Source organism: Rhinolophus sinicus, chromosome 2 (assembly GCF_057876585.1).
Source record: "Rhinolophus sinicus isolate RSI-liver-muscle chromosome 2, RSI-T2T, whole genome shotgun sequence".
NCBI classification, from domain to species: domain Eukaryota; kingdom Metazoa; phylum Chordata; class Mammalia; order Chiroptera; family Rhinolophidae; genus Rhinolophus; species Rhinolophus sinicus.
Genome location: NC_142502.1, coordinates 99,223,935 through 99,239,052, shown reverse-complemented (window position 1 = coordinate 99,239,052; position 15,118 = coordinate 99,223,935). Strand labels below are relative to the sequence as shown.

The 15,118-nt window shown below is 44.5% G+C and overlaps 1 protein-coding gene and 1 long non-coding RNA gene across 2 annotated transcripts in view; one reads left to right on the top strand and one right to left on the bottom strand.

The window, feature by feature from the left end:
- The window catches only part of KIF6 (kinesin family member 6), a 406,288-nt gene that overhangs the window by 115,578 nt on the left and 275,592 nt on the right, over positions 1-15,118 (bottom strand). The window lies entirely within an intron of this gene.
- LOC141571641 (uncharacterized) overlaps positions 1-15,118 on the top strand; it is a 73,616-nt gene that overhangs the window by 43,697 nt on the left and 14,801 nt on the right. The window lies entirely within an intron of this gene.

Below are 15,118 nucleotides of genomic sequence, written 5' to 3'. Positions count from 1 at the left end.
ATCCCTGTTTCCTGTGGCTAGTGGGGCCTCCGTTCTTACTTGGGAGTTAGGGTCTCAATCGCAAGACCCATGAGCAGATGGTGGCGAAGGTCCCTAGTTTATGTCTAACTTCAACATCTTGCATCACTATTGCCACGACAGACTAATCCTCGCTGCAGGGTCCTGCTCTGGGGCCAAATTCTGAAACCCAGAGTCAGAAGGGCCAGGGCCCTTGGAGGAAGTAGTTGGCATTCTTGCAATAAGGCCCTCTTCCTCACTCCTCCCAGGGTGAGGGTCAATGCAGTTGTGTGCCTGGGACTCTGTATGAGAGCAGAATTCATAGCTAAATTTTGGATAAATCTACAGAGCCATTTTTTTTAATTCCTCTGCCCTTGGTTCCTTTTTCGATGTTTTCATCCATTTAACTATACTTATCACTGAAGCCCTGGCTGAGTGTGAACAACTCATGGAACTTTCCCCAAGGCCCAGACAGAACAAATCCTCCCTCCACCATGTACCCATCGATGCCTCCGGAACATGCACAGCCTAAGAGACTCTGTCACTTTACATGACAATCCTTTCTGGTAAAATATAAATTTCTCTGGGGAGGGGGGTGCAGATATTTTTTGGTGACTTTTTGGCGTCTTGTTCAATGACTGGCATTTAGAATGTGCTCAACATATGTCTGTTAAATGAATCAACTCAAGAATGAACTGGGAGTGATGAGGAGACTTGCTGTTATTGCCTTAGGAAAATGGTCAAGGGTTATAGGGGTTCACTTGGAGGCCTAGGGTTGCAGAGATGCATTCATATGGGCCACATCTCCTCTTGCCTGGAAAAAACCCGCTGAATCCCATCACTAAGCCTTGGGGTGAGGAACTGGACCAGCCCATCTGACACCAATTTAATGATTACTGTTGATAAAAATAGCACCGTGAAGAATGTCTGAATGGTGAGGCCCACATAGACACCCCACCCTGTTCCATCAGAAGCAAATGGATACAGCTCAGTTCTATCTCCACATCTGCCCTGCACACTCCAGAGTCGGGGGTGGGATGGGGCTGGGAACACGTTTGTTTGAGACTCGGAAAGACAAGCTCTGATGCATGAGAGACATTGATCAGAGGGATCTTTTCTTCTACTAGGAGCCAAGGGACTCACTCCATCCCTCTCCCCTGTCTCTGGTCTGTGCCCATTTTAACAATGTATGATGCCTTTCACTGCATAATAAAATAACAACAGAGCATAAACGGAACAAGTCTCTTGGAATAGAGTCAGGGAAGAGAGAAGCTGTTTACAGGCCACACTGGAACCTGCCTGTGAGATCCCCGAATTGCCTCCCACAGAGGAGGTGATGAGGTTTCCACCGACCAATAGTGGCGGTGGGTGGAGGTGGTGGTGCAGGACGGAGGGTTGCTCAAAATGCTGTAGTAAAGGAGAAGCATTCATGGCCTTTTCTCTCCCAGGTTCTGCTTTCTTTTAGAACTGACAGTCCGAAAAGAAAGAGCTGCTTTCTTTTAGAGCTGCTAGCTGGGTGGGAAGGCCAAGTTGAGGGGTTTCAGCATGCAAGGTACTGTTAGAGCAGTAGGTCCTAGATGAACCTACAATCAGTTGAAAACCCCACTGGATCTTCCATGAGGTGTGGAGGTCACTGGGCAGTGGGAGCAGAAGGACATTGGCTACATGGGAGAGATAAGCCCAGGAAGGTAGTTTGGGATCATTTTGCAGAGAATATGGAAGGTCTTGCTAAGAAATTTGGGGCCAGCACGATACCATATTATATAAAAATCACCCATGTTTAAAGACTTAACATTTAGTAAAGTACACATTATGGAAGCATTTCATACTTTTGGTGATCTAAAAGGCATTCGGGGTCATGCAGTGCCGTGGGTTTATTGCCCGGAACATGGTCTTGGTTTTCCTCTGGCTATAATGGAGAAAGTATTCTGGAATTGGAGTTCTTTGACGGTGGTGACCTCAGGTGAATGAACATAGTGTGATGGCCATATTCCTGGCAGCCAGCACCCTATGTGTCTGCTCAGACAGGCCAAGGTCGAGTGGCCAATGATTCCCATAGTCTGACGGCAAAGAGGCAAAGCAAGGCCTGGAAGCCTACTGACGCTTCATGGCTGCCTCATGGAGGATGAGACTGAGGTCCTCAGAGAAGGCACGTGGAAAGGACTCCACAGGCAGTGGTGGTGTGTGACCCCAGGCTCCATCTCAGCCCTACTCTTGTGCATCCCTAATCTGCTCGTTTAGAGCCCACATCCAGCTCCTTTTGGGTCGTACGAATAGACCAGTTCTCACTCCAGTTTGGGGAGACCCATAAAGTTAATGAACATCTTTATATTTGCTGAAGAGATGTCTCTACCTCCTCTTCCCTCTCGGGATTTAGAAAACAGCCCTTCGTCATATGGCCAGCTCTTGCCCCCAAGCACACATCGTGTATAGTAGAAAGAGCAAGGGCAGTGGAGCGCACGAGAGGCTGAAAGCTCGCTCAGCTAGTGAGATGGTCATCTATTTATTTATTCTCTCAACAAGTATTCATCTTAGGCACTGTGCTAGGCATGTGACAGAGATATACATGTGAATAAGAAGGTTAAAGTGTAGGCCCTCGCCCTTACTGAGTTCAAAGTCTAGTAAGGGAGAGAGAACAGTGAGCACTTACAATGGTAGTCGCTGCGTGCTGTGAAGGAGGCATGTGTCCAGTGTTGGGAAACAGGGAGGGGAGAGGGCCACCTCTATTAGGGAGAGGAAGAAGGATTCTGAAGGATGAAGCAGCATTTTCCAAGTGGAGAAAAAGTAGAAGAAGATGTTAGATGGAGGGGGAAGAGGTGGAGTGTGGGTTAAAGGACAACTTAATACGTGTGGTTCTACCACCCGGTAGGAATGACCTCTGGGCTGACTAAAAAATGAATTTCTTACATATTATATGCCAAGCACCATACCAAGTGATTTCTTCCATATAGGCATACTTTATTTTATTGTGCTTCACTTTTTTTGCACTCTGCAGAGATTGTGTTTTTCACAAAATGAAGCTTTGTGGCAACTCTGCCTTGAACAAGTCTATCATGGTCATTTTCCCCCCAAAAGCATTTGCTCACTTTGTGTCTCTGTGTCAGATTTTGGTAATTCTAGCAATATTTTAAACTTTTTCATTATGATTACATTTGTTATGGTGATCTGTGACCAGTGATCTGTGCGGTTACTATTGTAATTTTTTGGGGCTGCTACGAACAGTGCCATATAAGATCGTGAACTTAATTGATAAATGTTGTATGTGTTCTGATTGTTCCACTGATTGGCCATTTCTCTCTCTCTGTCTCTCTCTCTCTCTGTCTCTGTGTCTCTCTGTGTCTCTGTCTCTGTCTCTCTTTCTCTCTCTGTCTCTCTCTGTCTCTCTCTGTCTCTCTCGCTCTCTCTCTCTCTCTCTCCAGTCTTTCCTATTTCCTGAGACACAACAATATTGAAATTAGGCCAATTAATAACCCTACATGGCTTCAAAGTGCTCAAGTGGAAGAGTTACATGTCTGTCACTTTAAATAAAAATTAGAAATTACTAAGCTTAGTGAGGAAGGCATGTCGAAAGCCAAGACAGGCCAAAAGCTAGGTTTTTTGTGCCACATAGTTAGGGAAGTTGTGAATACAAAGGAAAAGCTCTTGAAGGAAATTAAAAGTACTACCGCAGTGAACCTATGAATAATAAGAAAGTGAAAGAGCCTTATTGCCGATATGGAGAAAGTTTTTATAATCTGGGTAGAGGATCAAACCAGCCACAACATTCCCTTAAGCCAAAGCCTAATGCAGAGGAAGGTCCTAACTCTCTGCAATTCTATGAAGGCGGAGAGAGGTCAGAAAGCTGCAGAAGAAAAGTCTGAAGTGAGAAGAGGTTGGTTTAAGGAAACATGCCATCTCCGTAACATAAAAGTGTAAGGAGAAGAAGCAAGTGCTGATGTAGAAGCTGCAGCAAGTTATCCAGGAGATCTAGGTAAGATAATTCATGAAGGTGGCTGCACTAAACAACAGATTTTCAATGTAGACAAAACAGCCTTGTATTATAAGCAGATGACATCTAGGACTTTTATAGCTAGAGAGGAGAAGTCAATGCCTGGCCTCAAATATTCAAAGGACAGGATGACTCTCTTGCTAGGGACTAATGCAGCTGGTGACTTTAAGTTAAAGCCAATGCTCTTTTGCCATTCTGAAAATCCTAGGGCCCTTAAAATTATGCTAAATATCTTCTGCCTGTGCTCTATAAATAGAACAACAAAGCCTGGATGATAGCACATCTGCTTACAACACGGTTTACTGAATATTTTAAAGGCCACTGTTGAGTTCTAGTGCTCAGAAAAAAAAAATAAGATTCTTTTCAAATATTACTGCTCATTGACAATGCACCTGGTCACCCCAGAGCTCTGATGGAGATGTACAAGATTAATGTTGTTTTCATGCTGCTAACACAACATCCATTCTGCAGCCCATGGATCAAGGAGTTATTTTGACTTTCACATCTTATTATTAAAGAACTACATTTTGTAAGGTTATAGCTGCCATAGATAGTGATTCCTTTGATGGGTCTGGGCAAAATAAATGGAAAACTTTCTGGAAAGGATTTACCATTACAGATGCCAATAAGAAAATTTGTGAATCATGGGAGAGGTCAAAATATCAACATTAACAGGAGTTTGGAAGAAATTAATTCCAACCCTCATGGATGACAGAGGGGTTCAAAACTTCAGTGGAGGAAGTAACTGCAGATGTGGGGGAATAGCAGAAGAACTAGAATTAGAAGTGGAACCTGAAGATGTGAATGAATTGCTGCAATCTCATGATAAAACTTTAATGAATGAGGCATTGCTTTTTATGAATGAATAAAGAGGTTTCTTGAGATAGAATCTACTCCTGGTGAAGATGCTGTGAAGACTATTGTAATGACAACACAAGATTTGGAATATTACATAACTTAGTTGAAAAAGCAGCAGCGGGGTTTGAGATGATTGACTCCAATTCTGAGAAAAGTTCTATTGTGGGTAAAACGCTATCAAACAGCATCACATGCTACAGAGAAATCATTCATGAAAGGAAGTCAACTGATGGGGCAAACAAAATTGTTCTCTTATTTTAAGAAATTGCCACATCTACCCTAACCTTCATCAACCACCACCCTTATCAGTCAGCACCCATCAAGGCTGAGGCAAAACCCTCCACCAGCAAAAATATGATGATTTGCTGAAGGCTCAGATTTTGGTTAGCATTTTTTAGCAATAAAGTATTTTTAAATTAAGGTGTATACATTTTTTTAGACATAATGCTATTGCACACTTACTAGACTACAGTATAGTATAAATATAACTTTTATATGCACTGGGAAACCAAAAAATTTCGTTTGACTCACTTTATTGCGATATTCACTTTATTGTGGTGATTTGGAACTCAACCCCCAGTATTTCCAAGGTGTGCCTGTATTACTCTAACTAAACTTCTCCATGATCCCTGGTCATAATTTTGTTTTACAAATGAAGAAACAGAGACTCAGTAAAGAAATGGTTATAGGAATAAAAATTGCCCAGCATTTAGAGGCCAGTTCTGCTCTTAGATTAGTTTTGCCAGGGGAAGTATGCCTGATAGACGGGGCAGGCGGTGGGCCTCCAAATGACCTGGTGGTAGTCGGTTTACTCATGAAATTGTGCTCTTATTAGGGCCTATCTTGTCCAAAACTTTGATTTTTGTTTATAGTATTGCAGAAAAACAGAACCATGGGTTTTGTTTATGATTTGTATAGTTTACTTAATATGTCAATAAGTTGTATTATTATTTCTAGAATCTGTAAGCCCCATGAGGGCTGGGATTCTTGTCAGTTTTATTTGCTGCCATATTGCTAGCACCTGGATAGTATCTGGCACATAGGGAGAACTCAATCACATATCTTTTGAATGAATGAATGAATGAATGAATGAATGAATGAATGAATGTTTTAGATGCTTAATTTTTTTCCCTTTGGTATAGCGTATTATGAGATTACGGGGGAAGTAAAGCATGTCTCCATCGCTTTCCCTCCCCCTCCCAGCATGTTCCTGGGCAGGTTCATCCCCTGTCTAATGTGATTTTAGAAATTCAACAGCCTCTCCCCACCACGTGTCACCATGTTTCAAGGCCCACCATTAGCAATAAATTCCAATGCCAAGAAGCTTTCATAAAGATGCAAATACTCTTGGAGGCATCATTATTTTAGCGCCATCAAAGAAAAAGTCCATGATTTGTTGAAAATTAGCTAACAGATCCTGCAAAAGTGAGAGACATAAGATGGTGTCTAAGGCTGGGGCTAGCGTCAGGGGGATTTGAGCTTGAAAGGGAAGGTAAATTGTACCTTCTTCCCAACTTTGTTTAGTCTATCGGACTCAGCTGCTCACTAAAGTGCAGGCCCTGAGGAGATCTGACTCGCCATTCCCATTTCTAGCTCTTAGTTGTTTCCTTTTAGAGAATGTCAATCACAGGTCCCAGTGTCGAATCCCAGAAAATATGGATGACTCAGAGAAGCCTGCTGGCTTGCTGAGTCAAAGGATTGTTTAAAACCTAAAGGAGAGCAAATAAAGTATCACAGGACAGTATAAAATTTCAAACAAAACAAAGCAAAACCAAAGAAAAGCCCCCAAACCAAAAGAACAACCCCCCCCCCAAAAAAAAACCCTAAAAAAGAGGAGCTTCTTAGTGTAAGTCCCCAAAACATGACATTACAATTCTGGGTTGTGAGTTGGGTGGAAAACACTTCCAAGTCCTAAAGGTGTGACATCTTCTGGATTTTGATACCTATTAAGGAGCACTTAGGTAGAAGTGACAGTCAACAGGTACTCTCAAAATTACCCTTGGAGTTGGGTTTCTGAATAGGCACCCGAAGTTCTTAGGTTCTGGCGCCTTACATATTTTTTAATTGCCTCCCCACCCTTTTTTTTTTTTTTTTGCCATCCTGAAATTTGGTTCCCTATTTTGCTAAAGAATACAAATCAGTACTTTTGGAAGCCCTCCCCATCCCCATCGCAGGATCCCATGGAAACCAAATGCAAAGGAAAAACATCGGAAGTGGAGAGTTTATGCTACTGCCTTTGGGCCTGCTGTCTGATTTCCTTTAGTCTGGGGCACGCTGGCCAGAGCTCATTTTCCTGGCTGCTCCCAAACAACCTACTGCTGCTGAAGCTATTGCTGAAAAATTGACAAAAGTAAAATGATGGAGAGTTGTGTTATTCATGCTGAAAAATGATTTCCTAGTCCGAGCCAAAACTATATTTTCCTTGGGAAAGACAGTTATTCATGTGGTACCTCTGACTGAAGAAGGAAGGGGAGAAAAGAAGAACAACAGGGAATGAGGAAAAGTGAGGGAAGGGGTGGATTCCAAAGGGAGAGGGGGTTTGGGACACACGGGGGCTAAAAGCATGAGAAGGCTCATAGCTGGGTGGGGGCCACTCGGGGCTGATGCTGGGAGGAAGCTGGATACGGCAGATGATTCCACTGTGGCTTGGTAGCAGAAACTTTCAAAACTGAAGGTAAGGGAATGGCTTTGATACAGTGATGTGATGAACACCTACAGTATGTAGGACGTGGGAGTGCATACAGTTATGAGAAGCAAGAGGCAGGAATGCGCTGTGTTTTTGTATGGTATCTGACGTAAGGTTCTATGGGCACTGAGATTTCTTAGTAAATGTCGCCTTAGGTGACATAAATACAAAAATATCCTCACATAAGCAATTAGAAGAGAATTCCATCCTTTGGCGTTTGGAGAAGTTACAACGAATGGACCAACAGGAGGGAGAGGAATGAAGAATTTAGATGAGAGGAAGGGATAGTCCATCAAGGCAGCACGAAGCATAAAGGTCAGGAGGGGTATGAGAACCACAGGAAAGGTCAGTGGGTCAGCACTTCTGGGAATGGTGCAATGGTCCTAGGGGAAGTGATGGCTACAGGCAGAAATTCCGCGGTGAAGGACAAGTCATCAGCTTCTAGAATGGAGAGCAAAGGGTCCACTGACGTTGGACTAAAGAAATTCGTGAGATGGGGAGGTGCTACAGGATCTTGTAAAGAGAAATGGATCATCTCCCACAAAGATTAAGGAACATCTGAGATATTGCATTTACCTTCCTCCCCCCACTGTGGGGAGGATGCTCTCATTTAGGAAGGAAGAGGTTTTAGAAGTTACATAAAAGACAGGGATAACACATATGTAGCTTCTGTGTTCCCACTTTCCTTCCTCACACCGATGGGAGACATTGCTAACCAATCACAGCCTCCTTTGCTGTGGAAACTAATTATAGCACGAGAGTTTGCAGCACAGTTCTCCAGGCAGCCTCTCCCAGTCAATCACCCCTGGTATAGATGGCTCCCAGATTACTACCCAATTAAATGATGACTGCTGTTACCTTTATCACTCCTGTGCTTTCAGGAAAAAACAGCTGCCTAGTTCCATCACCTTAGGAGCTGACAGGCAGGTGATTATCCCCAGGGAGCAGCATCGTGCCCGAGAGTGCCTGAATCACTGAGAGGGGTCGTCTGGGAGTAGATGCTGAGAAGTCCTCTGTCCATGTTTCTCCACCACCAGGGTGATGGTGGAGAAAGGAAGCCACAGGAAGCAGTGCCATGTACCATGGCTCTGTTTACTTTAAGGGCCAGGAGCAGCTCAGCTACAATTTGAGGGGTTGCTGGGTGGGGACAGCAGGACATAAAATCTGAGGATGAGGGGAAGACAAAACCACTTAGCCACGGCCAAAGTGGCTGCAGATGTGAAGACCAAAGAGTAGATTTTTTGGGGTGACCCAGGACAATTGCCCAACTTACTTCCTGCTTTTGATTGACAACTTCTGGAAGGAGTTGGTGCCCCACGGCCTTGGGGTTAAAGGCCTATGTTCAAACCAGATGATTCCACCTGGACGAAAGTCCTCAGATTAGGACTTGCCTTGGAGTTTCCTAAATTGCCACATGAAAGATGTCAAAGGAGAACCTTTAATTAGTAGATTCTTAGGGCTGGCTTGGACCAGGCTGAAGCATGGCAGGCTTGGCAGGGGCCCCAGGGAGTGGAGTGAAGGAAAAATCTGAAGTGGAAAGCCACAGAAACCTTAGGAGACCCACCCAATGGTGGCACCACATCTAAATAAATCAAATGGGTTCCTGGCTCCTGGTGCCAGAAATCACACATCCCACCAGCAACTTCACAGGCCCAGCCACGCACACCACGTGGGCTGGGCGGAATTAAGGGGTGGTGTTTGAGGCAGGTTGTGTTCTCGTCTCATCTTGGTAACCATGTCTGATTCACCCTCCTGCCACAGCTGTGTCCTGGATGTTAGCCTGAGCAGGTAAGGAAAGGCCTGGTGTGCCAACCGAGTGACAGGCCCGTAGCCTCTAAAAGAATGGCAGCTGCTTGAGAGTAGTTGCCCATTTCCAGCAGTAAATAAAACCTTGAAACAATGATCCTGAAGGTCATCTGCAAAAAACCTTCATTTTCCTAACCCAGCATCCCTGGGGTTTTTATTCTGTGAGTATTCTTATTCAGGACAAAGCACTCATGTGGGTGGCTTACAGAAACCCATAGACAGACGCGGGCATGGAGCTTGGAGAGCAGCCTGGGTCATGTTGGCATTTCTGCGTGTTGGAGTTAACTCAGGAATCTGGAGACCAGCAACGTTTCCATTACATGGGACAGCATGCCGGGCTCCTGCCGCCAGCCTACACTGCACTTATGGAGCCTTTTCCATCGATTTCAGTCCATAGACACGGCAGCCCTGAAACAACCTTGGTGTCTGATTCCGTGCCCAACATTTGGACCAACCCTGGGAATTTGGGTGGCAGGACATGTGTGTCCTAGCCCCTTGGGGGTTAAAGGGCAGTTGACCAAGAGGGCCCCTAAACAGAAAGGCAGCGTTCCTTTTCAGCTTAGAAAGAGGCTCCAAATTCTTCATAATCGGAAAAACACACGATTGCTTGAGTTTGAGATGTCCTGACCACTTCCAAAGGCCCTGGTTGTCAGGGTTCTGTCGACTGGCTTCTACCCGGTAAGTTCAGTTCTCGTGTCAGCCTGCGCTTTGGGGGCCATGGCTAAGGCAGTGTTCACATGTCCTGCTGTCTGAAAAATAAGGCAAGTTTTTTTTATCTAGGCCTAAATTAGGAATGAATTCCACTCTAGTCTCAAGTTTACTTTGATACATTTAAAAAAGAGAATTGAAGAATTACATTCTAGCCTAGTAGCAGAAATGCCCCTTCCCTGAAACACATGCAGATTTAAACAAAAACTCTGTTTCCCTAACTGGGAAGTAAGCGCAAAGCAAAATGGAGTTTGGAGATGCTAGCGTTCATTCCTTGGTTGGGGTGGGGGACAGCAAAGGAAGGGGACAATTGTTTTCGGTGTGCCTTCTACGGTATGTGACAGGCACCGTTCCAGAAATAATATCCAGAATAACATTTCAGAAATACTAACTCAATACTCACAACTCTATTGGCAATGAGGGGAGCTCATGCTTATTGAGAACTTGTATGTGCTAGACGGATTACATATGTCATCTCATTTAATTCTCATGGTGACCCTGTCAACTAGGTAGCACTGGGCCATTCTAGAGGTAAGGTAGCTGAAGTTGAAAAAGTTAAAAGTAACCCCAAGACAACAGTTAGTAGAACTGAAAGCCATAACTTGACCCCAGGTTTGTCTGACTCCAAAACCCTACTTTTACATACTGTGTTGCTAAGGGAAAAACATTTACAAAGTAGAAATGATCTCATCAATATCAGCAAACCTCTGAGGTCAGACCTATGCGGTTAGGAAGTCAGAGATGGCCAAAAGAAAAAGGCAGTTTTGGGAGGGTTGTGATTTGGGTGTGGGCTGAAAATTACGAATGCACACGGCAGCTCAGAAGAGCTAGAGATCTTCATGCACGGGAAGCTCGGCACCAGACATCCGAGAGGAGCTGCTTCACCTGGGAACCCAGGGGGTGGGGCAAAGATCAGAGGTGAAGGGAGAGTTGGCTGACTTAACTGTCTGCCATTAGGACATTTTTAGTGAGCCAACTATGTTGGGTGCAGTTCAGTAATTATCTTTCCCTAATCTACACCGAGCTTGCACTCAGAAGAGTCTCCACCATAAATAGTTTATGCATTTAAAATGGTTCTGTTGGAATGAAGCGGGGTGGGAGGGTGGGGCATGTACTACACAGAAGAGAAGGGGTAGGTTCCAGGTCCTAAGATTGTGGTCTTTGGCGACAGTCTCCCACATGCAAATAAGCAAGCCATGAAAAAGAGGTGAAAAGGATCCAGGAAGCCATCATTTCCCTTTTGACCTCTCTGTGTCCTAACTGCTTCTTTAACGGAAAGCATTTCATTATTTAAATGAAACATTTGTTTATTCACTCAGGCAGTGAGTCAATTGGTGAAACAGACCATCTGTCAACAAGTACTGAGTATCTATTGACAGACCTCTGGCTAGTTACAGATAAATAAAAGAAATGGTGTCCTTGACCTTATGATGTAAAGCACTGGGGATATGGGAATGTCAAAGCTTAGAGTGCAGAGCAGGAGAAAACTCACAGATAGTAATGCGCTGATGGTAATACGGTACACATGGTGCAGATGATGGTGAGGGAGCGGAAAAAGGGGCATAATCAGATTGCAGAGGGACTTTTCAAGGAATGTTTCTCCTGAGGGAGGTTTGAGAGGAACTGAGGAGCAGGAGCTGGAGGAAAAAAGATCAGTGTCGTTCCTTATATAGGGATCAGTAAGGTAAAGCCACAGGGGTGGGGAGGAGACCGCTGTGTACAGGTCTGGCGCAGACATTGACGGGGAAGGCCTCGGGGGTTTCCTCTGGGGTGGGGGAATGTGTTCCCTAGTGACCTCTAGGTCCAGACACCATACTCTTAACCAGTTCTCCGCTTGCCCAGGGCATTCCCAGGCAGAGGACCACCAAGTTTTCCACAGGCTTATCAAGCAATTCTCCTTCCCTCATGGCTGAAGAAGAGTAGTAGCTTTAGAGTGTAACCTCAGGCTACCCTTCTATTACTCTTGTCCAGTGGCTGGGGAAAGGAAACAGGATTTGTCGTCAGAGGACATGGGTGTGAGTGCTGGTCTCACTTATTAGCTGTATGACCTAGGCTCTGCCATTTAAATTGCTCTAAGTCTCAGGCTCTTCATCTGTAAAATGAAGCTAATAAGAACTGTCTCTCAATGTTATTGTGAAGGGTTAATGCATATCTCCGTCTTGGAACTACTGAATACCTTTGCCATGGTGTATTTCTACGACTATCTCACCTGCCCACTTTCCCCACCTCTCAGGCCGTAAACTCCAAAAGGCATATGACTTTGTCTTACACGTTTGTAGGTTTGTAGCTCTGGCTCCAAGCTCAGTGCCTGAAACATAGTAGACACTCCAGACAAGGTCTGTAGACTGAATGAACGAGCAAGGATGAGATATCTCTAGTTAACTTGTTTTTCTTAAAAGCATTGTTAGCTATACATATATAAAGATATGTATTTTTCTGCGTATGTTTTACGATAAAAATAAAGAAAACAATGTGGCAGCGATGACTCATTTATTTAAATGTCTCTGACAGCATGAATGAATAAATACGGAATACACTATAAAAAGTGAAAGTGTAAAAATGAGTTATTATTATCATCATAAGTAATAACGAGTCATCTAAAAACCTACCCACAGCAAGCTGTTTAGCGTGCAAGAGCTTTAACACAGTAGGAGAATTCTTAAGGTAGTTGCAAATTGTGGGTTAGTAATTCAGGGAGAGAGAGTGGCTTAAATTGTCAGGCTGGCTCCACTGCTTCTGTGTTCTCTGCTTCCCAACCACACTAACGACCACATATCATTGAGAAGATAAATGCAACAAGACAGGGGCTTCCTCATCTTCCCAACACCATGGTTACTGGTGGCCTCGCTGGCAGTCCGGGCTCTCCTTCCAGTTACAATGGAACAAGCACCCACCATCTTATCAAAGGCCAACTCCTCCACCTGGGCTGTGGTTCCCAAACTCCTCTCCTGGCCTTCTTCTCTTCTCCCTTGCCTGAGCAGTCTCCCCCTCTTCCTTGGATTGTTTCCATCAGCACAAAGGCTTTACAATCCATGGTGAATTCATTCAAGTTAGATGTAGATATATTTGAATTTGTTGATACAAAATGGAAGATTAAAACGTTCACGTTCACTGGCTTTGATTTCATTGGTGAAACAGGAGCCACGGTCATCATTTAGGTGGGATTGCAGAGTAGGAGCCCTAAGGACACTTATTCAGGGAAGAAAAAGAAAAACTGTCTTAACAATATCCTGCCTTTACCCCATTAATCTTCCAGTTATCTTTCTGTTCCTCTGGTCCCTTTTCATAGAAAATGCCTCAACAGAGTTGCCTGTATTCACCATTTCTATCCTCTCACCTCCCAATCTGTCCTCGATGCACTCCGGTGGAGTTTCATCTCTTCTTCTCCAATGAAACTGTTTTTGACCTCCCCACTGATGTCAGCATTGCCAAAACCAGTGGTCAGTTTTCTGTTCTGATTTTAGTTAACTGCTCAGTAAATGCTAGAGCAGTGAAGTCACCAACTAGTCCACACGCCCCCATCCATGTCCTAGGTCTCCTGCAATAAGGGAGGTGCGAGTAACTGGTTCTGGCCAGCAGACTGTGAGCTGATTGGTTTCATTCCAGCTACAGAGTCTGTGTCAGCCTAGGTCCCTGGGGACTTGGACCAGAGCTCCCTGCCCTCCTGACTCATACTGCTCCTGCAGGGTGAATGAGAAATAACTTCTGGTATCATAGGCTACTGAGATTTACTGTTAATGTATCACCAAAACATAACCTGGTCTATCCTGACCAGTGCGCAGCAGCATTTGACACAGCTGAACTCCCTTTGGCTTGAAACACTTCCTTCCTTGGCCTTCTGTGATATTACTCCCTTCTGATTTTTCTCCTGCCTTCCTGGCTTCTTCTAACCTCCAGATGTTGTAGTGCAGTAGGGTTCAGGCCTGGGCACTTTTCTCTTTCACCAGGTGATTTCATTTAGTCTCACAGCCTTCATATGTATTACACATCAATGGCTCCAAAATTTATATCTTTAGCTCAGACCTCCCCATTGAAGGCCAGATTGGGACATTTAATTGCCCACTTGAAATCTCGACTTGAATGTCCACTTGGCATCTCAGACTTTACGTGCCCCAAACAGAACCCTTAATGTCAAACTCCATTCCAAACTCTACCCTAAGCTGTTTCCCCCAATCGTTTCCATATCAGTAAAAGGTACGATTTGCTTAAGCAAAAAACTCTAGGACTTTTCTATGGTTCCTCAATTCCCACATCAGCTCCCCCAGCGGGTCCTGTCAGCAATCCTTTAAGAATATGCCTACACCTCTTTGAGTCTCTGTATCTCCTTTTTATCCCAACCTTAGTCACTGCCATTTCTCACCTGGAATGCCTCCTAACTTCTTTGCCAGCTCCCGTCTTGCTCTATGATATAGTCTTCACATAGCGAACTGAGTGCTTTTTACAGAACACGATCATGCCACTCCTCTACTTTAAACTCTCCGGTGGCCCCCGAAAAAGCCCCCAACCCCTCGGCCTGGCAGGCCTTACATCATCTCTCTCCTCATGCCCCACCCAGGTCTTTGCCCATCCCTTCTCAGCTCACTGGCCTTCTTTCAGCTCCTCAGATATGTCAATTGTATTTCTACCTCTGGGCCTTTACACTTGCTGTTTGTTTCTTTTGTCTGAAATGTTCTTTCCCTGAATCTTTATGACTATCAATACACTACTCACTTCTCAGCTCACATGTCACCTTTATTGGTCCCCAACCCACTAAATGTTTCCTAGCCCATTATTCTTTTTCATGTCCTTCCTAGCTTTTGTCACGATCTGAAACTATGTATGTACTATGTATTGTGTAGTTAAAACTCCACAAAGGGCCTATTTGTCTTGTTCACTGCTCCTTCTCCAGTGCTGGGAAGGAAGGAAGAAAGTAAGGGAAGGAGGAGGGGGTCACAATCCTATTGGAAATAGGTCCCCCTAATAGGTGTCAGATTTGCACCCTCACCCTTGCCGTCCATATCAAGCCTAAACTGCTCTCCTATGAAGACGCCGACGCTCAGATCAGAGCTCTCTGCTCCCCACACTCACAGTCAGAA